Source organism: Trachypithecus francoisi, unplaced genomic scaffold, assembly GCF_009764315.1.
Source record: "Trachypithecus francoisi isolate TF-2019V2 unplaced genomic scaffold, Tfra_2.0 Lachesis_group8, whole genome shotgun sequence".
NCBI classification, from domain to species: Eukaryota; Metazoa; Chordata; class Mammalia; order Primates; family Cercopithecidae; genus Trachypithecus; species Trachypithecus francoisi.
Window position 1 is genome coordinate 111,454,718 of NW_022681473.1, and position 25,753 is coordinate 111,480,470.

The following is a 25,753-nucleotide window of genomic DNA, read 5'->3' on the forward strand; positions in this document are numbered from 1 at the left end:
TTGTAGAGACAGGCGTCTCAGTGTGTTGCCCAGGCTGGTCTTGAACTCCTGGGCTCAAGCAGTGCTCCAGCCTCAGCGTTTCAGTGTGTGAGGATTAAAGGTGTGAGCCACTGCGCCTGGTCAGCTGTCTTTCTACTCTTGAGCTAAGTTTATGAAGACAGTAATAAGAAAACAGAACTAGTTCATCCCTCATGACACTTATAATTGTATGAAAAAGACTCATGGTAATAAGAGAGAAATAATTATAAGAATTTAATTATATTAAATGTGATAAGTTAAATATAATTAAGTGTATAAATGTGATAAATGCTATAAAGGAAAGTACAGGAAACTATGAACATATAATTCCATCTTTAAATAATTTCATCTTTTTCTTTTCTTTTTTTTTTTTTTTTTTCTGAGACAGTCTCTCTTTGTCACCCAGGCTGGAGTGCAGTGGCGCGATCTCACTGCAACCTCCGCCTCCTGGATTCAAGCAATTCTCCTGCCTCAGCCTCCTGAGTAGCTGGGATTACAAGTATGCACCATCATGCCCAGCTAATTTTTGTATCTTTAGTAGAGATGGGGTTTCACCATGTTGGGCAGACTGGTCTCGAACTCCTGACCTCAAGTGATCCACCCACCTCGGCCTCCCAAAGTACTGGGATTACAGGTGTGAGCCACTGCTCCCAGCCCACCTCTTTTTATAATGGCTTCTTTTCCATATTTGTAATTAAGACTTATTGTGTGGAGGAAGGGAGGACTAAAAGGGGCGGGTTGTTTTACATTTAAAAGCCAGAACTAAACCTTTCAGAGAGGAGAAATGACAGTGATTCTACCCAAACTCTTTGAGAAAATAGAAAAGGAGCACTTCCTTTTCATTTTATCAACATTACTCTGATCCCAACACCCAGATAAAGATATCACATACACACAGAAGAAAATCACAGACCAATATCACTCATGAACTTACATGCAATCATCCCTTAACAAAATCAAATCAAGTAATAGATATAAAGAGTAATGTGGCCGGGCATGGTGGCTCACGCCTGTAATCCCAGCACTTTAAGAGGCCAAGGCAGGCGAAATTACCTGAGGTCAGGAGTTTGAGACCAGCCTGGCCAACACAGCGAAACCCTGTCTCTACTGAAAATACAAAAAAATTAGCTGGGCGTGATGGTGCGAGCCTGTAATCCCAGACTCAGGAGGCTGAGGCAAGAGAATTGCTTGAACCAGGGAGGCCAAGATCGCACCATTGCACTCCAGCCTGGCGACAGAGTGAGACTCTGTCTCAAAAAAAAAAGGTAATGCATCAGACCAAGTAGGTTTTATCCTCAGAATATAAGGTTGGTTTAACAATAAAAAATCAATTAATCATAGTAATTCCCCATATTTATAGGATAAAGGAGAAAAGCAGTATAATTTCAGCAGATGGAGAATGAAGAAAAAGACTACAAATTCAATACCCATTCATGATTTAAAAAAAAACAAAAAACAAAAAACAACTCAACCAACCAGGAAGAAAGGGGACTTCTTTAAAAAAACGAAAACAAAGTAGGACTATAAGGCTGGCATGGTGGCTCAGGCCTATAATCCCGGCATGGTGGCCCAGGCCTGTAATCCTGAGGTGGGAGGATTGCTTGAGCCCAGGAGTTTGAGACCAGCCTGAGCACCATAGCAAGATCTTGCCTCTACCAAAAATTAAAAAGTAGCCAGATATGATGGCACATGCCTGTAGTCTCAGCTACTTGGGAGGCTGATGTGAGATTTTCGCTTGAGCCCAGGAGGTAGAGGCTGCAGTGAGCTATGACCATGTCACTGCATTCTAGCCTGAGCAACATGGTGAGACCATGATCTCAAAAAAAGAGAAAAAGACTGCAAGTTAAAAAGTGAAAAATAATTAAAAGTTTAATCATCAGTATATGTCAAACAACTAATTTGACCTTTTTTTCAAATTGAATATTAAAATATATAGAGGTGGGAAGAATTTTATGAAACTTTTATACAAATAGCTACCTATATTGAACACTTGCTGAGAGTTCTGTGAACACTATCTTATTTAATCCTTACACAACCCCATAGAATAGGTATGATTTTTATTCCCATTGTATAGATGATGAAACTGAGGCTTAGGGAAGTCAAAGACATTCTCTGCAGAAACACAGCCAATAATTAGCATAGCCAGTGTTAGAACTGAAGATCTGTCTGCTTTAAAATTTGTGCTTCTAAATATTGTTCAGGGCCAAGAGCAGTAGCTCACACTTGTAATCCCAGAACTTTGGGAGGTCGAGGCAGGTGGATCACCTGAGGTCAGGTTGGAGACCACCCTAGCCAACATGGTGAAACCCCATCTCCAGCAAAAATACAAAAAATTAGCTTGACGTGGTGGCGGGTGTCTGTAATCCCAGCTACACTGGAGGCTGAGGCAGGAGAAGTGCTTGAATCCGGGAGGCGGAGGTTGCAATGAGCCGAGATCATATCGTTGCACTCCAGCCTGGGCAATAAGAGTGAAACTCCATCTCAATATATATACACACACACATATATATATATAGTTCAGTACCACTTCTCATTTGACCACTTTACCTTATACATTAGGCAACTAAGTGACAAGCCAACTGATGCAAGTTAATGCAAAGTTGGGACTAGAACCCAGGTATTCTGACTTCTGACACCCTGTTGTTTTCAGAAATGGTGTTTCACATCTAATCCACCTACTCCTTCCTTTTTATCAAAACACATTTTTTTTTTTTTCCTGGAGGCTCCAGACCTGAAATACTAGAGAATAAATATAAGTTACAGAGCCAGGGATCAAATTTTGTCTCCTGCTCTGTTTAGCATTCAAAACCACTAAGCCACAGAGAAGACTCTGCCCACACTCAGAAAACAGCATGTTAAAGCAGGATTGAGTGGAAACCTCTCTTCATAAGAATGCAGATGGTGAGAAAGAGTAAAAATATTCAAGGGAAAAGGAGGTAAAGAAAATTAGTGTTGGGGCTGGAGAACACTGTGTGGTATTCATCTTTCAGAAATTTGAAACTCTGGGAACTGTACAGGGGAGTCCATGGGATGTAACTGCCTGGAGAGGCCTCAGACTGGCCCTTTTGTGGACGAAGATCACTTCCCATCATTTTCACTCAGAGTTGCCGTGGTCTGGTAGAGCTCCCTGGGAGGTGCTGGGAAATGGCCCCAGGGCCACCAAGGCTTTGCCCTGCTTTCTTGGGCAGAGGTTGGCAAAATTAAAAAGGGAGAAAAATTATTTATTGTCCACCCAGTGCAAATTAAGAAAAATGGTGTGATCTGGATGGTGTTTAAGCAAGTCAGGAGGGAAAAGAAAAATTTTTATCACCCTTCCTTTGACACAAGCTAATGTTCCCTAAATGATGCCCTCGCCCAGATGGACAGAAGCCCGCCTTCCCTGGAAGGCACCCACTGGGAAATGCATGGTTCCTGCCTCCTGCACATGCCAAGGAATGGACAGCAGGCATTCTGGGAGGGTGAGGGTTGAGATGTGGGAAAGGGTTGGGGAAAAAAGTAGTTCAGGAGTCAGAAAATAGTTCACAAATCTAAAACTCCATTCAGAGTTGCTTCTAAACACCATCATAGCATACATGTATATGATATTCACACACAGCATGAAAAGTGTGGTAAGTTCTTTGTTTTCCTTCCCCAAATGGAATTCTTTTTTTTTCTTTCTTTCTTCTTTTTTTTTTTTTTTGAGACAGAGTCTCACTCTGTCGCCTAGGCTGGAGCACGGTGGCACTATCTCAGTTTACTGCAATCTCCACCTCCCAGGTTCAAATGATTCTCCTGCCTCAGCCTCCCAAACAGCTGGGATTACAGGTGTGCACCACCATGCCTGGCTAATTTTTGTATTTTTAGTAGAGACAGGGTTTCACCATGTTGGCCAGGCTGGTCTTGAACTCCTGACCTCAAGTAATTCACTCGCCCTGGGCTCTCAAAGCGCTGGGATTACAGGCGTGAACCACTGTGTCCAGCTGGATTTCAAAAATAATATCTGTCATTCCAAAATAGTACTTAGGTGATCATTTTTCTTTCCCTCCAAATACTATTACTGTTTAGTTTTAGATCTTTTTCTCATCCCTCAAATATAAAGAGCCTAGAAATTTCTCTTGCTCCATCAGTTCCATTGAGAAATATTTCATGGTAGCCACAAAGATTAGAAAAAAATACAGAAAAAAAGAAAAATATAGAAAGAATATTTTGAAAAAGAAACATTTTGACTCTTGGAGGGAATTTCTAACTGTTCTTACTTTAATTTTATGTATTTAAGATTAGAAGCAAGACAAAACAAACAAATGAACAAAACCAAAAATAAGCCCAAAACTAACCTTTTCCAAACTCTTAAATACTGGGTTTCAAAACGCAGTGTGGAGGATGGTTACTTGAGTGGGTTTGGGTCACATTCGAGTCCTGACTCTGTCCTTAATCTATCTTTCTTTCTTTTTTCTTTTCTTTTTTTTCGAAATAGAGTTTCACTCTTGTTGCCCAGCCTGGAGTGCAATGGTGTGATCCTGGTTCACTGCAACCCCCATCTCCCAGGTTTGAGTGACTCTCCTGCCTCATCCTCCCGAGTAGCTGGGATTACAGGTATGCGCCACCATGCCCGGCTAATTTTTGTATTTTTAGTAGAGACGTGGTGTCACCATGTTGGCCAGACTGGTTTTGAACTCCTAACCTCAGGCAATCCACCCGCCTTAGTCTCCCAAAGTGTTGGGATTATAGGCGTGAGCCACCGCAGCTGGCCAAGATCCTTAATTTTTCTAAACCTACTTTTATCATCTATAAAATGAGCATAATAACAGTACCTTTTCACATGCTGTCATAAGGATTAAATATAATCTTGTTTAAAGCATGTTGTATAAAATCTATCTTAGCTCTTATAGTAAGAAGTACAAAAGTGAAGGAAAGTAAGAATCTTTGCGGGCGTGCGTACGTGTACGAAACCTCTCAGGAAGGAGCAGAACTGGACCAAGTGCTGAGGCAGAACCTCTGCTCCACAAATAGCATTTTTTTTTCTTTTTAGCAAATTGCAGAAAGATATGATTCCTATCTTCCTGTAGGCTGATTCAGTCCCATGCCAGGGCACACGGCCGGTGAGTGGCCAGCTGCCCTGTTAAGGACTCAGCAAAGGAATGATTACTTTGGGGAACTGTCAAATATGGAAAGCTATTCAGAAGGTCCACATGGAGATGTGGCTGTTTCCTAAATCACAGTTTCCCCAGTGTTTTCTATTCCTCTGTGCTCTGAGGTGATAACTTTTTCCTTTTTTTATCTTATTTTTGTCTCTCTCATTTTATTTTATTTTATTTTATTTTATCTTATTTTTGAGACACAGTCTTGCTCTGTTGCCCAGGCTGGAGTGCAGTGGTACAATCTTGGCTCACGGCAACCTCTGCCTCCCGGGTTCAAGTGATTCTTCTGCCTCAGCCTTCTAAGTAACTTGGATTACAGGCGCCTGCCACCATGCCCAGCTAATTTTTGTATTTTTAGTAGAGACGGGGTTTCACTATGTTGGCCAGGCTGGTCTCGAACTCCTGACTCAAGTGATCCACCCGCCTTGGCGTCCCAAAGTACTGGGATTACAGGCGTGAGACACTGCACCTGGCCCTGTTTTTTATTTTTATTTTTATTTTATTTTTGAGACAGGGTCTCACTCTGTGGCCCAGGCTGGAGGGCAGTGGTGTGATCTCCGCTCACTGCAGGCTCCACCTCCTGGGCTCAAGCGATTCTCCTCAGCCTCACAAGTAGGCATGCACCACCATGCCCAGCTATTTTTGTATTTTTTGGTAGAGGCAGGGTTTCGCCATGTTGGCCAGGCTGGTCTCAAACTACTGACCTCAAGCGATCCGCCTGCCTCAGCCTCCCAGAGGCTGGGATTATAGGGATGTGCCACTGTGCCTGGCTTCTGAGACTATAACTGTCCGCCATGGAATTCTAGAGTTGTTGGGAAGTTTGTAATGACATCAGGAGACTCTGGCAGCATGTACTGTTGAGAGACCCCTTATTGCTGCCACTTCTCTTCTCGTAGTTGAATCCGCTATGTGAGAATATTCATGTCCTTAAGATGCAAGTCTGAGCAAAAAGCCTCCCACAAATCCACCGGATATCACAATGTGCTGCTTGATAAATTCGTTGCTTCTTCAATTAAATTGTTGATTTCAGGTGCTGCTTTGTTTGCCCGTTTCTTAATGTGCCTTTTTGCTTTGTTTACAGCTTTTTCAACTCTCTTCCAGTCAATCTGACGGAGAAGAAAACCACCACCTACTGCAGTTGCTGCAAGTTTTCCAACTTTCTGGAACAAAAATCCTGCACATCAGCCAGGAACGCCACCCATTACAATCTGGGTAGCTACTGAGTATTTTTCCACCATAGGTCCCGAACTGTGGCCAAACACTGAATTCCACCACTGAATTCCAACACTGAATTCCACCATAGGTCCCGAACTGTGGCCAAACACTGAATTCGTGCATCCTCAGTTAAATCCAGCACTTCGTAAGAGTCATCATCACTTTCATATTCTTGGGGAGCGGGGTTCAGGTCGCCATGATACCGCCAGGGGGCCAATTCTGGGGTGGTCCCCCCCACCCCGCCCTCCTCTCCCTGGCCAAGATGGAAGTCTATGGTCTCTCCAGTGTAATATTTCATGGCTGGAACCTGGGTTATTACAAGTAATTTTTTTTTTTTTTGAGACTGAGTCTCGCTGTGTCACCCTGGCTGGGGTGCAGTGGCGTGATCTCGGCTCACTGTAACCTCTGCCTCCCAGGTTCAAGCGATTCCCCTGCCTCAACCTCCCAAGTAGCTGGGACTACAGGCACATGCCACCACGCCTGGCTAGTTTTTGTATTTTCAGTAGAGACAGGGGTTTTACCATGTTGGCGAGGTTGGTCTCGAACTCCTGAGCTCACGGAATCCGCCTACCTCGGCCTCTCAAGTGCTGAGATTGCAGGTGTGAGCCAGGACGCCTTGTCACCTTTAACTTTCTGGAAGTATAACTTTAGTAACTTACCATAAATGGAATCTTACTGATGGGGCTGGCTAATGGCATCTGGTTTTAGATGTGACAGGCGGCCAACATAGGCAAACAAGGTTTGTCCTCATTCCAAACTGGGAATGTAAACCTCCCATGTCCAGTTTCCCCAGCACCATATGTTTCCATTCAACCCTTCTCCTCTAGGAAACCAAATTAACCTTCCACAATGGAAGGAATGCTGACTTTTCCTTGCAGATCTTTCTCTTTTTTTTTTTTTTTCTTCTGAGACGGAGTCTCGCTCGGTGGCCCAGGCTGGAGTGCAGTGTGGCGCAATCTCAGCTCACTGCAAGCTCCGCCTCCCGAGTTCACGCCATTCTCCTGCCTCAGCCTCCAGAGTAGCTGGGACTACAGGAGCCCGCCGCCACGGCCGGCTAATTTTTTTTGTATTTTTAGTAGAGACGGGGTAGACCTTTCTTAAAGCTCAAAAGTGGTATCAAATTCAGAGGACTCCCATTTAGAAGGAGAAAGGGGGAGATGCGGAAGGGAAAGAGGAGCAAAGGCTAGTGGAGCCGGCAGGGTCCCAGAGGGGAGATGGCCATCTCCTAAGAATAAACAGTTTCACCAGAGGCCGAACTTGGACCATCTGCTTGCTGTTTGCTTTGGACGGCACTGGCCAAGAGGTCTTAGGGTTAGGCTGTCCCCGGAGATAAGAACTCCCCGGAGCAGGCTGCAGGCTGCCTGCAGCCTGTCGCCTGGGGCTGCCCTGAGATTTCCGGAATTTTATAGAAAGGGGAAGGCTGAGCCTAAAACCTCTCTCGAAGGCGAAGGCGGCCACCCTGGCTGGGCCCAACTCCTCGCAAACAAAGAAGTCAGTTGGGCGCCCCGAAGCTGCTGGGCTTCTGAGTGGCGGAAGGCGCCAGGCTCGGTGATTGAAACCACATGTGCTGGAGGTTTCAAGAGCAGCGACCCAGACACCAGGGGACTGGCTGCGGCTGCTTTTTAGGTCTCCTTTGTCCTTGGGGTTTCCAAAGTCAGATCCTCTAAGAGCCCTAGACCATCAGTATCCCAGCAGAAAGAGTAGTAATTTTATTTTATTTTTTTAATTTGATGAAAGAGCCTTTCTTCCCTCCCTCCCCCAAACCATAAAATGACCAGAAATCCCCAGGGCCTGGGGCTGCCTCCCGGTGGCTTGCTAAGCAGGGGCTGAAGCTCTGTCCTGGGCTTCTCCAGCTCTGTCCCTGATTCCCTCGGATGAGGCAGCAAGGAGGGATGAAGTTTATTTGTGAGGGCTGAGGCAAATTCATTGAACTAGTATAAGGTACACATGGATTCTTTTTAAATTTAAAACTTTAAAAAGTTACAGGACTAAGACATAAATATGTTCTCATTATAAAACACATGGAAACACTGCAAGGCCTTCCTTGACCTATTCCCATCAAGCCTCCTCCCCTCCCCCAAGTAATTCCTGTTATGAACTTTATGAAGATCCTTCTGGATCTTTCTCTAGTGCTTATGTGTATGTGTGTGTACATATAGAAATATGAAACTTTATCTTACATTTAGCAACAACAGTATTTATGGTGTGTATTGTTTGCAATTTATTGCACTTTACTCGAGTTTTTAAAATTTTTTCCTGCTGGTTACGGAGATCTACTTTCTGACAGCAGCATATCAGCAATTTTGACATAGAGTCCAAATCTGGTAACATCCTCCCTGCTCCCACCTGCCCCCCACCCCTCGTCCCCTACCCTACCACCATTTGATGTGGCCTGGAGCTAAGAATAATTATTTATTTATTTATTTATTTGAGATGAAGTCTTGCTCTGTCACCCAAGCTGGAGTGCAATGGCCCGATCTTGGCTCACTGCAACCTCTGCCTCCCGGGTTCAAGTAATTTTCCTGTCTCAGCCTCCTCGGCAGCTGGTATTACAGGTGTGCACCACCACACCTGGCTAATTTTTTGTATTTTTAGTAGAGATGGGGTTTCACTATGTTGGCTAGGTTGGTCTTGAACTCCTGACGTCAGGTGATCCACCCGCCATGGCCTCCCAAAGTTTTGATATTACAGGCGTGAGCCACTGCGCCCAGACTCTTCTAACATTTTTAAATGGGTGGAAAAAAATTAAAAGAAAAGGTACCGTTTTCTGACACATTATATAACATTAAAATTCCGTGTCTATAAATAAATTCTGCTGGAACACAGCTACACCCATTTATTTATGTATGGTGTATGACGGCTTTCACACTACAGCAGCAGCGTTGAGTATTTGTGACTGAAATCGTCTGGCTTATAAAGCCTAAAATATTTACTCTCCGGTCCTTAGCAGAAAAGCTTTACAAACCTCTGAGCTGCAGAATAGTTTTGAAAACTATTCTGCAGCTCAGTTTTGAAAACTATTCTGCAGCTCAGAGGTTTGTAAGAGAGCTGTTCAAAAAGTTATTGAACTGTTGGATGTCAAAAATAAAACAGAAGAAATAGGACTGGCCAGTGAGTTAGGGGCCTGGGTTCTGCAGCTGGTTCTGCTATTTAGAAACCTGTGTGGCCTTGAGCACTCAATTCTGTCTCTTTAGGGCTCAGTTTCCACATCTGCAATGCAAAGGAGTTGGGCTGGATCTGTAAGCTTCGGTGGTAACATTTTAAGATTCTAAAATGGATGGTAGAAGGGCCGGGCGCTGTGGCTCACGCTTGTAATCCCAGCACTTTGGGAGGCTGAAGCAGGTGGATCACAAGGTCAGGAGTTCGAGACCAGCCTGGCCAGCATGGTGAAACCTCGTCTCTACTAAAATTAACCGGGTATGGTGGCGCATGCCTGTAGTTCCAGCTACTTGGGAGGCTGAGACAGAAGAATTGTTTGAACCTGGCAGGTGGAGGTTGCAGTGAGCCGAGATTGCGCTACTGCACTCCAGCCTGGGCGGCAGAGCAAGACACTGTCTCAAAATAAAATAAAATAAAATAGATGGTAGAGAAGTACATAACAGATGCTGTCTGTCCAATGGCGAGGGTATTCGATTGGCTGTCCCCCAATTCATGTGAGTGTAAATAGTTTGGCCATTAAGATTCAGAACAGGCACTGACTCAATGGTCGGCATATTATGGTTTGTTGTTTAGACGTGTGAAGTACAGAAATAACTGCTAGAATGAAAATGGAGAATACAAGGGCCAGTACGCCTCCTAGTTTGTCAGGGATGGATCGTAAGATTGCACAGGCAAACAGAAAGTACCACTCTGGCTTAATGTGGGATGTGGTGTTGAGGGAGTTGGCTAAAGCGTATCTGGGTCGCTCAGGAGGTCAGGTGAAAATAGTACTAGGGTTATTAGGAGGAGGAGGAGAAAAATTAAGCCTAAAATACCTTTGGTTGTATAGTAGGGGTGGAAGGTAATTTTGTCAGAGTTTGAAGAAACTCCTGAAGGGTTATGAGATCCTGTTTCATGTAGGAATAAAAGGTGAGCAGGAATGAAAGGTGAAATATAAAAGGGATTCTTATATTTGTTGCTAATGGAGATCAGTAAGTCAGAAGATAAGTTATCATTGGTTGGTGGAGGGAATCTTCCTCTGGATTACAACGTGGGGTGGTGGCCTGGTATTTCTATTGTTCTTCCACCTGCCTCCATCTTATACCTCCCCTCTACCCCGCAACCCTCACACTCCCACACACAACCTTTGCCCAAAGCTTTCCTCTCTTCCTCTCTGCCAACTCTAGGCCAGGGATCCTCAACCTCAGCACTACTGACTTTTCTGGCCAGGTAATTCCATGCTGTGGGAGCATTCCATGCATTGTGGGATGTATGGCAGCACTCACTGTACAGTGGCCTCTATTCCCTACATGCTAGTTGCACCTCTCCATCCCTCCGATATGATGTAGATGTTTTGTCCTCTCCAAATCTCATGTTGAAATATGACCTTCAATGTTGGAGGTGGGCTAGTGGGAGGTGTTTGGGTTTTGGGGGTAGATCCCTCATGAATAGCTTGGTGCCCCCACCCCCAGCCATGGTAGTGACTTCTGGATCATCCATTAATTAACATGAGAGTGGGTTGTTTAAAGGAGCCTGGCATCCCTCACCTCTTGCTCCCTCTCTTGCCATGTGATATGCGGGCTCCCCCTTTGCCTTCCACCATGATTGCAAGCTTCCCGAGGCCCGCATTAGAAGCAGGTGCCTAGCATTATGCTTCATGTACAGCCTGCAGAGTGGTGAGCCAATAAACCTCTTTTCTTTATACATTATCCAGTCTGAGACATTCCTTTATAGCAATGCAAAATAGACTAACACAACCCTTCCTCCTTCCTTGTGTTGTGACAATCAAAAATGTTTTCAGATATTGCCAAATATTTCCTGGGAAACAAAATTGCCTCCACCTGAGAACCATGGCGCTAAACCTAGGTCTCTTTCTAAAGCCCAAATCGAGTTATCTGATTCTGGTTCTGAATGGGCTCTTCTATCCGTGAAATGCTAAGGTGTTTAGTGTATATAGTAACTTTTTACTTAACCGTATAAACTTAATTATTATTTTTAATGATGTTTATGAAGTGGCTTATATTGTCTTGCATTTGTCCCCCAGGCTGGAGTACAGTGGTGTGAGCACAGCCTACTGGACCTTCGACCTCCCAGGGTCAAGCGATCCTCCTGTCTCAGCCTCCTGAGTAGCTAGGAATACAGGTACATGCCACTACACCTGGCTAATTGTACTTTTTGTAGAAATGGGGTTTCACCATGTTGCCCAGGTTGGTTTCAAACTTCTGAGCTCAAGCAGTTCCTGCTTCGGCCTACCAAAGTGCTGGGATTACAGGTGTAAGTCACTGCGCCTGGCTGATCTAGTCAAAATTCTTCAAGTTTGACCTTAATTCTACCTGTTGAGGATGGAGTAGCAGAGGTATTAGGAGATCCGATTGTCCAGGCACTGCTTTCAGATATACCACTAGGGGCTTGTCATTGAAATGCAAATTGTTGAAATGCAAGTTGTTGAAGCTGTTGAAATGTGAGCCTAAGATCAGGGCGGTATCCACAGTGCCTGGCAGAGAAGGTGGGAAACCTATAGTAAGTAGCTTTGACCTTAGCATCCTACAGTCAAGCCCTAAGTGGGAGAAGGCGGAATTTAGGAGTTACAGTGCAAAATCTCCTAGGAACAGTGATGGATGAGGTTCTTGGCTGGATGTGATTTCTTAAAATAGGCAGTCCTACTCCTAGACATGAGACCATGATTTCTTCTTACCAGGCCAAAGTCCCATGTCTCATCTCTGATATTCCCGCCTATGTCCAGGGAGGGACAGTTCAAGAACCCAGTGGAGGTTCCTTACAACCTATTCCCTGGGCCAAGCCTCTCACATGTGTGGGGACACTGCAGAGTTCTGGGTAAGCTTATTTCTAGCCCCCATCCCTAATTATTTAGCCAGCTGCCTGAGGGCAGGAGCCATGTTTCACTGTCACTCTGTGTTAGAAGGGACATTGGCCATGGAATCAGCACGCATGGACCTTAGTCATGAATTTTTCCCCTATGAGCTGAGTGACTGTTGCCAGTCATTGTCCCTAACCCTCATTGCTTACCTATGTTATTTATTGGGATAATACCACTGTGGTGGACATACCCTAAGATGGCTCTCACGATCTCCAACTCCTGGTGTTCATGCCTTTGTGTAGTCATAGGCCCTTGAGAATGGGGTGGACCTGTGACTTGCTTTGAACCAATAGAATATGGCCAAGGTGATGGACTGTCAATTCCATGATTATGTTAAATTGTATAAAACAACCTTGCAGCAGCAGACTGTAATTAGAAGCACTGCCAGCCTTGAAGTTAGCTGCCATGTGAACTGCCTATGAGGAGGGCCATGACACAGGGAACAGTGGGTGGCCTCTGATCAAAATCCAGCAGAGAGCTGACTCTGTCCTACAGCCACAAAGAATTCAATACTGCTAACAATCATGTGAGTGGTGAGGGTGGAAGTACATCCTCACATCCTCACAGATCAAGCCACCCTGATCTTAGGCTCACATTTCAACAGCTTCAACAACTTGCATTTCAATGACAAGCCCCAGCTGAGCCTCCAGATGAGGACCCAGCCCTTGCCAACACCTTGACTACGGTCTTGTGAGACCTTTTTTTTTTTTTTTTTTTTTAAGACGGAGTCTCACTCTGTTGCTCAGGCTGGTGTACAGTGGTGCAATCTCGGCTCACTGCAACCCCTACCTCCCAGGTCCAAGCGATCCTCCTACCTCAGCCTCCTGAATAGCAGGGACTACAGGTGTGCATCACCACTCCTGGCTAAGTTTTGTATTCTTAGTAGAGATGGGGTTTCACCATGTTGGACAGGCTGGTCTCAAACTCTTGGCCTCAAGTGATCCGTCTGCCTCAGGCTCCCAAAGTGCTAGGATTACAGGCATGAGCCACTGAGCCCGGCAGCCTTGTGAGATTCTAAGCAGAGGACTCTGCGTGCCATAGCTGGACTCCTAACCCACAGAGATGATGAAGTAGTAAGTGTGTGTTGTTTTAAGCTGCTAAATTTGTAGCCATTTGTTACATAGTAATAGATAATTGATACACCCACTTCTTTGGTTTGTGTTGAGGGCTTTGTAATCTGCAATGCATTGTAGATGCAGAGGACATTACTGGATCCAATATCTAGCACAGTGCAGGCATACTGTACTCTCAATGAATATTTGGAGATATGATATATATACTTTTTTGAGACGGACTTTTGCTCTCTCGTTGCTGAGGCTGGAGTGCAATGGTGTAATCTCGGCTCACCGCAACCTCCACCTCCTGGGTTCAAGTGATTCTCCTGTCTCAGCCTCCTGAGTAACTGGCATTACAGGCATGTGCCACCATGCCCAGCTAATTTTGTATTTTTAGTAGAGACAAGGTTTCTCCATGTTCGTCAGGCTGGTATCGAACTCCCGACCTCAGGTGATCCTCCCGCCTCGGCCTCCCAAAGTGCTGGGATTACAGGCATGAACCGCCACACCCACTGGGGATAATGATATTTTTTGGTAAACTGAGGTTAAATGGACATGAAGGTGAGCATTGTGACAGAAAAAAAAGTCATATAAAGCAGTAGACAGAGTTTTTGAAGTGCAGGGATATCTTCCGTCTTGCAGATTTATGAGCTGATTGTATGTGGACCTCAGGTACCAGCTGGTGGATCCCTTTCGACCCCATTCCTCAGATTTCACAGGCTGATTGTGTGTCAGGGGCCTGACTTTCCTGCTGTTCCGGCTTCTCAGACTTACAGAGCCTGGTGCAGCAGGCTCTAGTGCTGCACCAGCCACTACATGCAGCAATGGAGCCATTGAAATGTGGCTAACCGGAATTGAAATGCATGGTGAACGTAAAACACCCAGCAGATTTTAAAGACTTAGTATAATAAAAAGAGTGTAAAAAATCTTGTTAGTAATTTTTTCCATTGATTATATGTTGAAATAATATTTTGTGTATTTAGGGTTAAATGAAAATAGATTAAAATTAATTTCCCCTGTTTCTCTTTGCTCTTTTTGACATGACTACTAGAAAATTTTAAATTCCTTGGGGGCTCACATTCTATTTCTAGTTCTGTATTTCTATTGGACTGCATTGCTCTCGAGTGCTATTAAAGGGTTAACTTTGTGCTCTTGTCTGTTTTCCTGCCGACCTCTGTGACTCACAGGTTGAGAGCTACTGCCCAAGGTCTAGTTCTGGGTCACCAGAAACTGAAGTAAGAGGACACTCCTTTTACTTGCACGTCACAGACTTTGTCAGTGTATGCTCCATGAGTGGGTTCAGCTCTGCGGCTGTTTTTTTGTTTTTTGGTTTTTTTTTTTGAGACGGAGTCTTGCCCTGTTGCCCAAGCCGGAGTGTGGTGGCGCCATCTGGGCTCACTGCAACCTCCGCCTCCCGGATTCAAGCGATTCTCCTGCCTCAGCCTCCTGAGTAGCTGGGACTACAGGCGCCCACCACCATGCCTGGCTAATTTTTGTATTGCCATGTTGGCCAGGCTGGTCTCGAGCTCCTGACCTCAAGTGATCCGCGGGCCTTGGACTCCCAAAGTGCTGGGATTACAGGCGTGAGCCACTGTGCCCAGCCTTGTGGCTGGTTTTAATGTGCTGACTGAGCTGTGCTCCTCACTGTGGAAGGCAGAATAGTCCCACACTTCCCTGCCTTAGTGAGCTTGATAAGTGCACTAGGAAATCAGCACCTACTACCTTAGCGCCGTCTGCCACTTTACATATCTCCTCCTGCTCTTCAGCTCCCACCTGTAGCCCTCGCTGGAGGGGAAGGCCCATAACACCAGCAGGCAGGTCTGGGCCTGTGCAGGTAGCTTCCAGCTGCTCATTAACGCTGCATAGGGGCTCAGGGTAGAGCAGGGCCAGCTGTGTGCGCCATGACTGCTATTAGCATCCCTATTTTATAGATGGGGATGTTCAGGTATGGGAAGATCAAGTAACTTGCATCTAGGTAAGCTGCAGAATCAAGATGTGAATTTACATCTTGAGGCTTTTGGGCACACCTCCCAACATCTTTTCTTCTCAGTTCTAATAGTGATGCTGAAAATTCCGTCAGATTAACCATTCAAAGGATTTTTTTCCCTGTTAAAAATCAGATATCAGGACTGAATGCGGTGGCTCACGTCTGTAATCCCAGTACTTTGGGAGTCTATATACACACACACACACACACACACACATACACATACATATATATACACACACGCACATACACATATATATATACACATATGTGTGTTTGTGTATATATATATATATATATATATATAAATAGCATGTACCTAATAGCATGCTTGTGAGAACTGAATGAGATTATCCATGCAAAATGTCTAGTGCTTGGCGCATGTACACACTCAATAAATACTGGCTCTTATTATTTCCTTATTCCTTACACATTAAGCACCTGCTGTTTTGGGAAAACAGATGCATCAGACACAGCTCTGCTCTTCGATCACAGTCTTGGTGGGGGGTTAGATGTGTAGACCCACCTACAAGTAGAGGTCGGCCCACTCCTCAGCTCTGTGACACATCCTCATTCTTAAAATTCTGGCCTTAGCCTGCCATGACACCCTCTTCTCTAGGATTTCCTCCTTCCTGCTCCCTGCCATTGGTTCTTCTTCCATGGGTGTGTGTTGTGAACACTGGTTCTGACTCCAACTCTCTTTCATCTCTCCTCCCCAGTTCCCCTGGTGTCATTGTCATTCCCAGGCCTGTGCACACCTAGACGCTAATAACTTCCAAATCTACCACCAGACCTCCTCCCCAAAGACCAGTATAACCAGACAAGGTGGCTTCCCTTGGAGGTCTCACAAGCGCCTCAAATTCGGGGCTGTGCCTCCTGCATCACTTATCGGACTGACTAGGGCTACTCCCTACTTAGCAAGAACCAGCGAGTCATGTTTGATTCCTCGCTCTTCCTTTGCTTTACATTCAGCTAGTCCTGGTTCTATATATTCGAGCTCCTGAATGCCTTTGACTCTGACCTTTCTCTATCCCTGTTAGCCTGCTTAATGCAAACTCTCACATCTTTGTGTAAAATGGACTCTTTGCGTTCAGTTTTATATTTTCCAGTGCATTCACTATGTTTTCTAAAAATGCCATTTTTTTTCAAGTTCAACTTCAAATTTAGTATGATAGAAAGACCCTTGGAAATATGACTTTGCTTGGCTCTCCAACCTCATCCCGTGTAGCTGTTCCATTGTCATGCTCTGTTCTAGCTACACTGAACTGCCTCCTATTCTGCACATGAACCGTCACACAATTACCTTTGCATTCACTATTTTCTCCACCTGGAGAAACCTCTCCTCTTTTATCCTGTCTGTGGCCCCATGGTCTACCTTTCACTGGCCCCATAAGACTCAGAGGTCACACCCTCCAATGAGCCTTTCTTTTTAAAAAAATTAAAAATACAGTTTGTTCTTTACAGATGGGGTCTCACTGTGTTGCCCAGACTGGTCTTGAACGCCTGGGCTCAAGTGATCCTCCCGCCTCAGCCTCCCAAAGTGCTAAGATTACAGGTGTGAGCCACCATGCCCAGCAGCGAGCCTTTCTCAACTGCCCCTTCTCTGGATTCCCCTAGCACGCCTGCAGCCCAGCACTGTGTATCGTGATGCCTCTCCCACTAGAATGTCAGTGCCTGGAGGGTTAGGACCATGTCCTTGACTGCATCTTCAGCATCTTATGCAGTGCTGGGTACAGAGTAGGCACTCAGGAAACAGTTGTTGAAGAAATGAATGGAGGAGGTAATAAAACTTGCCTTAGTGGTTAAAGACACTGACTTTTTTTTTTTTTGAGACAGGGTCTTGTTCTGTTGCCCAGGCTGGATCAGTGATGTGATCATGGCTCACTGCAGCCTCAAACTGCTGACCTCAAGAGACCCTCCCACCTTGGCCTCCCAAAGTGCTAGAATAATAGGGGTATGAGCCACCGTGCATGGTTTAGACACTGACTTTGGAGCCAGACTGTGTAAATTCACATCGTGGTTCTGCAGCTTAACTAGATGTGAGTTACTTGATCTTTCCATACCTGAACATCCCCATCTATAAAATAGGGATGCTAATAGTACACAATGTCATGAGTTAGTGGTGAGAATTAAGTGAGTTAACATGTGTAGGGCACATAGCATAGTACCTGGCATGTTTTAAATGCTATGCGCATCAAACACAACTCTGCTCTTCACCAGCAGGCGTATGTTTAGGGCGGCAGGGCTTTTTTTTTTTTTTTTTTTTGAGACGGAGTCTCGCTCTGTCGCCCAGGCTGGAGTGCAGTGGCCGGATCTCAGCTCACTGCAAGCTCCGCCTCCCGGGTTTACGCCATTCTCCTGCCTCAGCCTCCCGAGTAGCTGGGACTACAGGCACCCACCACCTCGCCCGGCTAGTTTTTTGTATTTTTTAGTAGAGACGGGGTTTCACCGTGTTAGCCAGGATGGTCTCGATCTCCTGACCTCGTGATCCGCCCGTCTCGGCCTCCCAAAGTGCTGGGATTACAGGCTTGAGCCACCGCGCCCGGCCAGGACGGCAGGGCTTTTAAGTAGCTTTCAAAGCTGGCATTTAGTCCAGGTCTTTCTGACCTCAAAGCTTATGCTGTTTTCACTATGCCCTGCTGTCACAGATTTGTCTGAACTCTGCACAAGAGCATTTGGATGGAATCTGAAGAAGAAGGGGAGAAGAACATCAGTGGTCCACAGTTCTGGCAGCATAGAGCTTAGCATGCAAGAATGCACCTGCCTATGACAAGAGAATGAGGAGAAAATCCAATCCCATGAATAGGAATAGCCTAAATTTACATGTCCACAAAATAAGTTGGTTCCCGTTCTATTTTTCTTCTGTCTCATACTAGTCACAGATCATCTCTTACTTAGATTAGCAGATGGGAAGGGTAATGGATGCCTAAGATTGTTTCCTTGGACAGTGGGAATCTTTACCTCCAGACTTCAGACCTTCTAAGAGATGAACAGATTCTCCCTTGAAGAACTTCAAGTCTGAATGCCAACCCCCCCTAAACTTCTGCCCTCATCTCCTGGAAGCCTCATCTGTACCTGGCTGATATTTATAGTGGGAAGCTGGTCAACTGCAAGCATGCCCCAGGTTCTAGTCATTACTAAGAAATGTATATTAGCAAGACTTCTTCACCAATTTACTGCCTCTGTTATATCCCATAAAGACTGAGGTCTAGTGTGTGCCTAATGTCTGATCTTCTTCTAGAAACATCAGCCTCTTTTAGAAGAGGACATTGAATGCTACTTCTACCCTGTCATGGCTATATCCTTAAAGAGCCTTCACTGGTTGCTTTTCAAGACAGGAATTAGAATCTGTTTTCTGTTTAGTTAAACAATGGGCTCAAGCAAGGAGAGATGGGCTGGGATGTGGTGAGGGGTGGGTAAAATATCAAAGGCCCTGAATTTTCAGGAAGCGGGTGTCTAAATTACCACCAGAGGAGATGGCTGTAAAGTACGTGCCACGTATTCATCTGCAGAGCCCACAGAGCCATGCTAAGAAAGTGTTTACAGAATCTAGGAAGAGGCAGGAAAGAATTCTTCCCTAGAGCCTTTGGAGGAAACACCACTCTGCTGTACCTTGATTTCAGACTTCTGGCCTCCAGAACTGCGACAGGATATATTTCTGTTGTTTGAGGCCACCCAGGTTGTGGTGATTTCTTGCAGCAGCCCTGGGAAACTAATACATTTTTATATCTGAAAATCCAGGGATTTCTGGCTTTAGGCATGACTAAATGCAGGTGCTTATACATGTCATGTCATCAGAAATATACCAGCCACCATCTCTGGGTTCTATTTATCTTGGAGTTGACTTCGTTTCAGGTGAGCTTTTCCCAAGGGGAGCAAAATGGCCGCAGAATATAAATTCCAGGCTTAACTTTGACCAATTTAATTGTAAAAAGCCTGGGTTTGGTCAATCTTGAGTCCCGCCACTTTTCCAGTGGAGGAACTCATACTCTAGTGGGGGAGACAATATATGAATACGTGATTACAGGGTAATATACTAAATGCCTGTGAAAGACATGTGGGAACAGAGCTGCACCTTCTTCCTGTTCCTACTTAGCAAAGGCGGGGAAGAATCTGATCAATTAATTCCTGCTGAGATATGAAGTATGATAGGAACCAAATGCATTACCCTTCCCAGGGCCTTTTTGCTTATTTCATAGCGTGTTCTTTTTCAGCATGTTTATTATCCAAGCCAACAGCACGTTGTTGGTAGGGCTGGTTTCCTCTATGGCATTTTTCTAGTTCTAGTACCACTCCCCTAATTGCAGCTTTTATCACTTCCCTCCTATTCTCATCTTGGAAAGCTCCTGCCTCCTTCCTCTTCCCTTTCCAGAGCATTCTTCGCAAGCCTGTCAGATGAATTTGCCCACAGCACAGTTGTGATTGCAGCCCTCAAATCTGCTGGTTAAGCAACTTAAACTCTCTCCCCCTCAATTTCCTATAATAATCATTATAGAATGATTCAAATGATGCCCTGATGATTTCACTGAGTATTAGTAGTGATGAAAATGAGATCGTTTATGAAAAATCTTAATAATTATAAGGAGCTATACACATATATTATTACTGCTATGTTCTCTGCCCAGCTAAAAAGTGTTCGTGGTGACCGGGCACAGTGGCTCATGCTTGTAATCCCAGCACTTTGGGAGGCCGAGGCGGGTGGATCATGAGGTCAGGAGACCGAGACCAGCCTGGCCAACATGGTGAAACCCCATCTCTATTAAAAATACAAAAATTAGCTGGGCATGTTGGTGGGCTCCTATAATCCCAGCTACTCAGGAGGTGAGGCAGGAGAATCACTTGAACCTGGGAGCGCGGTGGTTGCAGTGAGTCGAGATTCCAGCCTGAGCAACAGAGCAAGACTCTGTCTCAAAAAAAAAAAAGAAGAAGAAGAAGAAGTGTTCGTGGGAGGAAGTCTATGTGTAGCCCAGCCCTCCACCCTATAGTTTCAGCTCACTCTCTCACTTTCTCAAGCTCTTCTCTTCTCCCTTTACTTTTTTTTTTTTTGGAGACCGAGTCTTGCTCTGTTGCCCAGGCTGAATGCAGTGGCACGATCCTGGCTCACTGCAATCTCTGCCTCTGCCTCTGCCTCTGCCTCTGCCTCAGCCTCCCGTGTAGCTGGGATTACAGGTGTGTGCCACCGTGACTGGCTAATTTTTTTGTATTTTAGTAGAGACAGGATTTCACCATGTTGCTCACGCAGGTCTCAAACTCCTGATTTCACGCAATCCGCCCACCTCCGTCTCTCAAAGTGCTAGGATTACAGGCATGAGCCACTGGACCCGGCCTCTTCTCTGCTTTCATAAAATGAATGCTCCAACCTTTGAAGACTGATCTGTTCAATGTCCTCTGAGCATGTCTTAGAGTCTTGGCCGAACATTTTCCATACTAGTCCTCCCACCTGGAATGCTCTCTCCTCCACCTGCTCTCCCTCTCTCTACCTTCCTCAGATCTACTTCCCTTTCTAGCTAACTCCATTCCCACCTCTTCAGTAAAGGCTTCTTCCACCCACTCTGCCTGTTGCCAGTTTCTCCTGAGTTCCCTCCCCATAGTCCCACACACCTGGCCTATTGCACAACAGCCTTGTTATAGATTTACATGAGTTTCCTCCACATGTGTGGGAATTGCTACCTCCTCTAAACTGAAATCCCCTTTGTTAAGGGCTGGATTGTGGCCCCCAATCCATTTGTATGTTGACATCCTAACTCCTAGTGCCTCAGAAGGTAATGTCTTTGGAGACAGGGTCTTTTAAAAGTCAAAATGAGGTCATTAGGGTGGGCCCTAATTTAATATGACAAGTACAGTCATATGCCTTTATAGGAAGAGGAGATTAGGCCATAAACAGGTGCAGGGAGATCATGTGAAGACACAGGGAGAATAAAGCCATTAAAAGCCAAGGAGAGAGGCCAGGCGTGGTGGCTCACACCTGTAATCCCAGCACTTTGGGAGGCCGAGGCAGGTGGATCACTTGAGGTCAGGAGTTCCAGACCAGCCTGGCCAACATGGTGAAACGCTGTCTCTACTAAAAATACAAAAATTAGCCAGGCGTGATGGCGCGTGCCTATAATCCCAGCTACTTGGGAGGCTGAGGCAGGAGAATCACTTGAACCCAGGAGGTGGAGGTTGCAGTGAGCTGAGATTGTGCCACTGCACTCCCGCCTGGATGACAGAGCGAGACTCCATCTCAAAAATATATATAAATAAATAAAATAAATAAATAAATACAATAAAAGCCAAGGAGAGAGGCCTTAGAGGAAACCAATCCTACCAACAACTTAAATCTCAGACTTCCAGCTTCGAGAAAATACATTTCTGTTGTTTCCGTCACCCAGTCTGTGGTACTTGGTTTTGGCACCCCCGGAGAAAAAAATACATCCCTCAAGGACAGGTTATTTTTGATTTAGGTAATTTTAGCTCAGTTTAGCTAAATACTTGCCAAGAACCTTGCCGCTTTTTCCCTTTGCCTCCACATTGCCCCCTGTATCCTTTCCTGTTTATACCACATATGTCCCGAACACACTCAGAGGGCCTGGTGAGGGATCTGGAGCACCAAAGTTGTGTGAGAAATATCTGGAAGGACAGAAGGATGTTGGATAAAGTGGTTCAGCCACTGGCAGATACAAATTGCCCTCAAAGGAAGCTCATTGAGGATGTTTATTCTTTTTTTCTAAAGGTTTCTTTAGGAAACAACATCTCTTGCCATGGAACACCTCTGGATGAACGAGTACAGAGCAGTGACATTAAATGTAATTGACATTACAGCATCTCTCTGGACCACGCTGATGGAGCTCCCAAGGTTTCAGGGCCTGTGTTGTAGCAAGGCTGACATTCAAGCTTGCCAGTCATCTGGAACACTGAACTCTTCTCTCCCCCAGGCACAGAACAGCTTCCAGCGTTTGAGTAAATACAAGTTTCAGATATTTTCTCTCCAAGAGGGAGGGCTCAATTGAAAACGTTTATCTAATCTTTTTCTCTGAATTTCTTTTTTTCTCTTGCCAGCTTCTCTCCTTTTCATCCCATTGCCATGACCACCTTGTCCCTAAAGATTTACCTCTCCCACGTAAAATTTTGGCCCAAATATGGAAAAGACAAAATCCTCTTTCCTTGTGTCCCTTAATAAAGCTGAGGTGGGCTGCAGCATTCAAAAGGAACTCTATTATGAACTAAAGGGAGGGACTTCCCCAAACACACACACATAAAGACCATACAAATTTTGTGAAATACTGGTTTTTAAACAACTGGTTCATAGGCACTAATTATTTCCATTGCATGGCCGGAGGGATTCCCTTTTAGTGCTTTTTAATTTTAATTTTATTTTTTTCTGAGATAGGGTCTCGCTTTGTCCCCCAGGCTGGAGTGCGGTGGCACGATCTCAGTTCACTCCAGCCTCGACCTCCTGGATTCATGTGACCCTCCCACCTCAGCCTTCTTAGTAGCTGGGACTACTGACTTTTTTTTTTTTTTCCCCAGAGATGGAGTTTCACCATGTTGGCCAGGCTGGTCTTGAACTCTTGAGCTCAAGCGATTCACCCACCTCAACCTCCCAAAGTGCTAGGATTACAGGCGTGAGCCACCTCCCCTGGCCTCCCTTTTAATTCTTAGGCTTTTCTTCCTTTGGTTCTTTTTTGTTCCCTTTTATAGAAGGTGTTGGGATTGGATACCTATCATAATGCTGACCTTCCAGCCAATAAATGAGGTTGATGGCCCACACCAGGATGTATATGGAGCCCTCATACTTCTCAGCTCTTATTCTCCATAGCAAGACGGCGTCAATGCCAAACCGTGCCCTCTCTCACCCCCTCCTCCATTTAGGTAGGCTCAAGGATGACTTCCTTACACCTTACTCTGACTGGACTCTTACTCGTCAATGAGAAGCTGGTATGGACCAGAAAACTTGAACATGCAAAACTTGCCCCCTATCCTATAGCTCTGACTAAGTAGCTTTAGAACCTATAGGCACATTGGCTGGGGAGACAACTCAGCATGGAGGCCACCGATGTAATGGCCTGTTCTGTGGTGTTGATGAGCCACATTTAAGGGTGCCAAAGTCTTGTCCATTTGTGTTAGCCGTGCAAGTAGGGCGTTGAAAAAGTAGATATTTTATTCTGCAGTTTTATACTGTTTGGCTAGAAGGGATTTAAATCTCTGATGTCAGATATCACGACATAAGAGATATCATGATATGGCATGTCATGTCAAATAAATAAGGTGACCACTTAGGATTAGGGAATGATCACTGATTTGGAGTCAGGAGGTCCAGGATTGAGCCCTAGTTTTATCAGCAACTAATCTGAATGACCTTGGATAAATCCTCCTCATTTTTCTGGGTCCCTAAAATAATAACTACTTTACTTTTCACTGAAATGGTTATAATTCACTGTGAAGGTCCAGATTTTCACTCACTGATCAGATGTTCTGATGGGCAGTTATACATGCTTTTGATGAATATAATGGGAAACGAAATATGTAGTTACTGTAATTTGTTTGGTGGTCAAAACTATTTCAAAATATGGGGCTCATTGGGAGGAAGATAACAGAAAGAGCCCTGGTGGTTAAAAAGTTAGGGACTACTAGAATAGATGATACAGAAATCACTTTGTTTTTTGAGACAGGGTCTCACTCTGTTGCCCAGGTTGTAGTGCAATGTCACGATCTCAGCTCACTGCAGCCTCGATCTTCTGGGCTCAAGTAATCCTCCTGCCTTAGCCTCCTGAGTAGCTGGGACTACAGGCATGTGCCACCATATACCCAGCTAACTTAAATTTTTTTTTTTTGTAGAGATATGGTCTTACTATGTTCACCAGGGTGGTCTCAAACTCCTGGCCTGAAGGGATCCTCCTGCCTCAGCCTCCCAAAGTGCTGAGATTATGGGCATGAGCCACCATGCTCGACCTCAGAAGACCTTCTAACTCTGGCATTTTAGAATTCTTGACTTGTATTACCATTGCACAAGGGAAGTGTTGAAGCCTGGGCAAGTGCTGAAGATGGGAATAGCGAGGTGGTGAGAGACTAGGGAAGGCAGGGGAGGGCAAGAGTGTTTACCAGATGATTGCTAGCTATAACACAGCAAATTCGTTCTCTCATTTGGTACTTACACCTATCCTGTGAGGAAGGTATTATTATTTTAATGATGGAGAAACTGGCTCAGAGGGGTTAGTTTTGCATAACTTACAAGTGGTAGAGCTAGAATTTTACTTTAGTTCCAGGTCTACTGGTTTTCAAAACATACATTCTTTTTCTGATACCATAATGTCTTTTCATCCAGAGATGTGATAACCAGCCTCCAAGATGGTCTGAAGGGACTCTTGCCTCCTGGTATTCATGTCCTTGTATAGTCCCTATATTGAATAAGGCTGAGCTTTGTAACCAGTAGGATTTTGCAGAAATGATAGTGTGTGACTTCCGAGACTCAGTCATAAAACATATTATGGCTTCTCCTTTGCTCTCTTGAATTGCTCTCTGTGGGAAGTCAGGTACCATGGCATGAGAATGACAAAGCAGCCCAAGGAGAGGCCCAAGTGGGGAGGAACTGAGGTTTCCTGCCAACAACCAAAACCTATAAATATACCATCTAAGGAACTGTGATAGAATGAGTGTTTATGTCCCCTGGAAAATTCATATGTTGAAGTTCTAACCCTCAACGTGGCTATATTTGGAGATGGGGCCACTAAGGAAGTAATTAAGGTTAAATGGGTGGGGCCCTGATCCAATAACATTAGTGTCCTTATGAGAAGAGACACCAGAGAGATAGCTCTCTCTCTCTCTCCCCTCACACGTAGGCACCAAGGAAAGGCCGTGTGAGGATGTAACAAGAGGGCAACCATCTACAAGCCAGGAAGACAGACCTCACCTGACACTGAATTTGTCGGCACCTTGATCATGAATTTTAGCTTTCAGAAAATAAATGTCTGTTATTTAAGTCACCCAGCCTGTGTCATTTTATGACAGCCTGAGCATACATGCTAAAACAGAAGCAGATCCTTTAGCCCCAACCAAGTCTTCAGAGGACTGTAGCCAACCTTGGCTGCAAACTCGGGTGTGATCTTGAGCCAGGAACACCTAGCTAAGCTGCTTCTGAATTCCCGATTCATAGAAACTGTGAAATAATAAATGTTTGTTGTTTTCACCATTAAGTGGTGGTCGGGGGGATTTTTTCTGTAGTAATAGATAACTGATGGAAGAAGTGAGGGAGAGGGTCTTTTGTCCCAAGGCATTAAAGCCCATTGCCATTTTGTACAGCTGGAAGAAGGAAGCATCATTTGTGAGTCTTTACCTGTGGTATGGAAATGCTTTCTTCTTTCAGCTA

The 25,753-nt window shown here is 45.0% G+C and overlaps 1 protein-coding gene and 1 pseudogene across 1 annotated transcript in view; both read right to left on the minus strand.

Moving 5' to 3' along the window:
* The window catches only part of CLMP (CXADR like membrane protein), a 119,531-nt gene that overhangs the window by 55,340 nt on the left and 38,438 nt on the right, over nucleotides 1–25,753 (minus strand). The window lies entirely within an intron of this gene.
* LOC117081568 lies at nucleotides 5,977–6,708 on the minus strand (annotated as a pseudogene).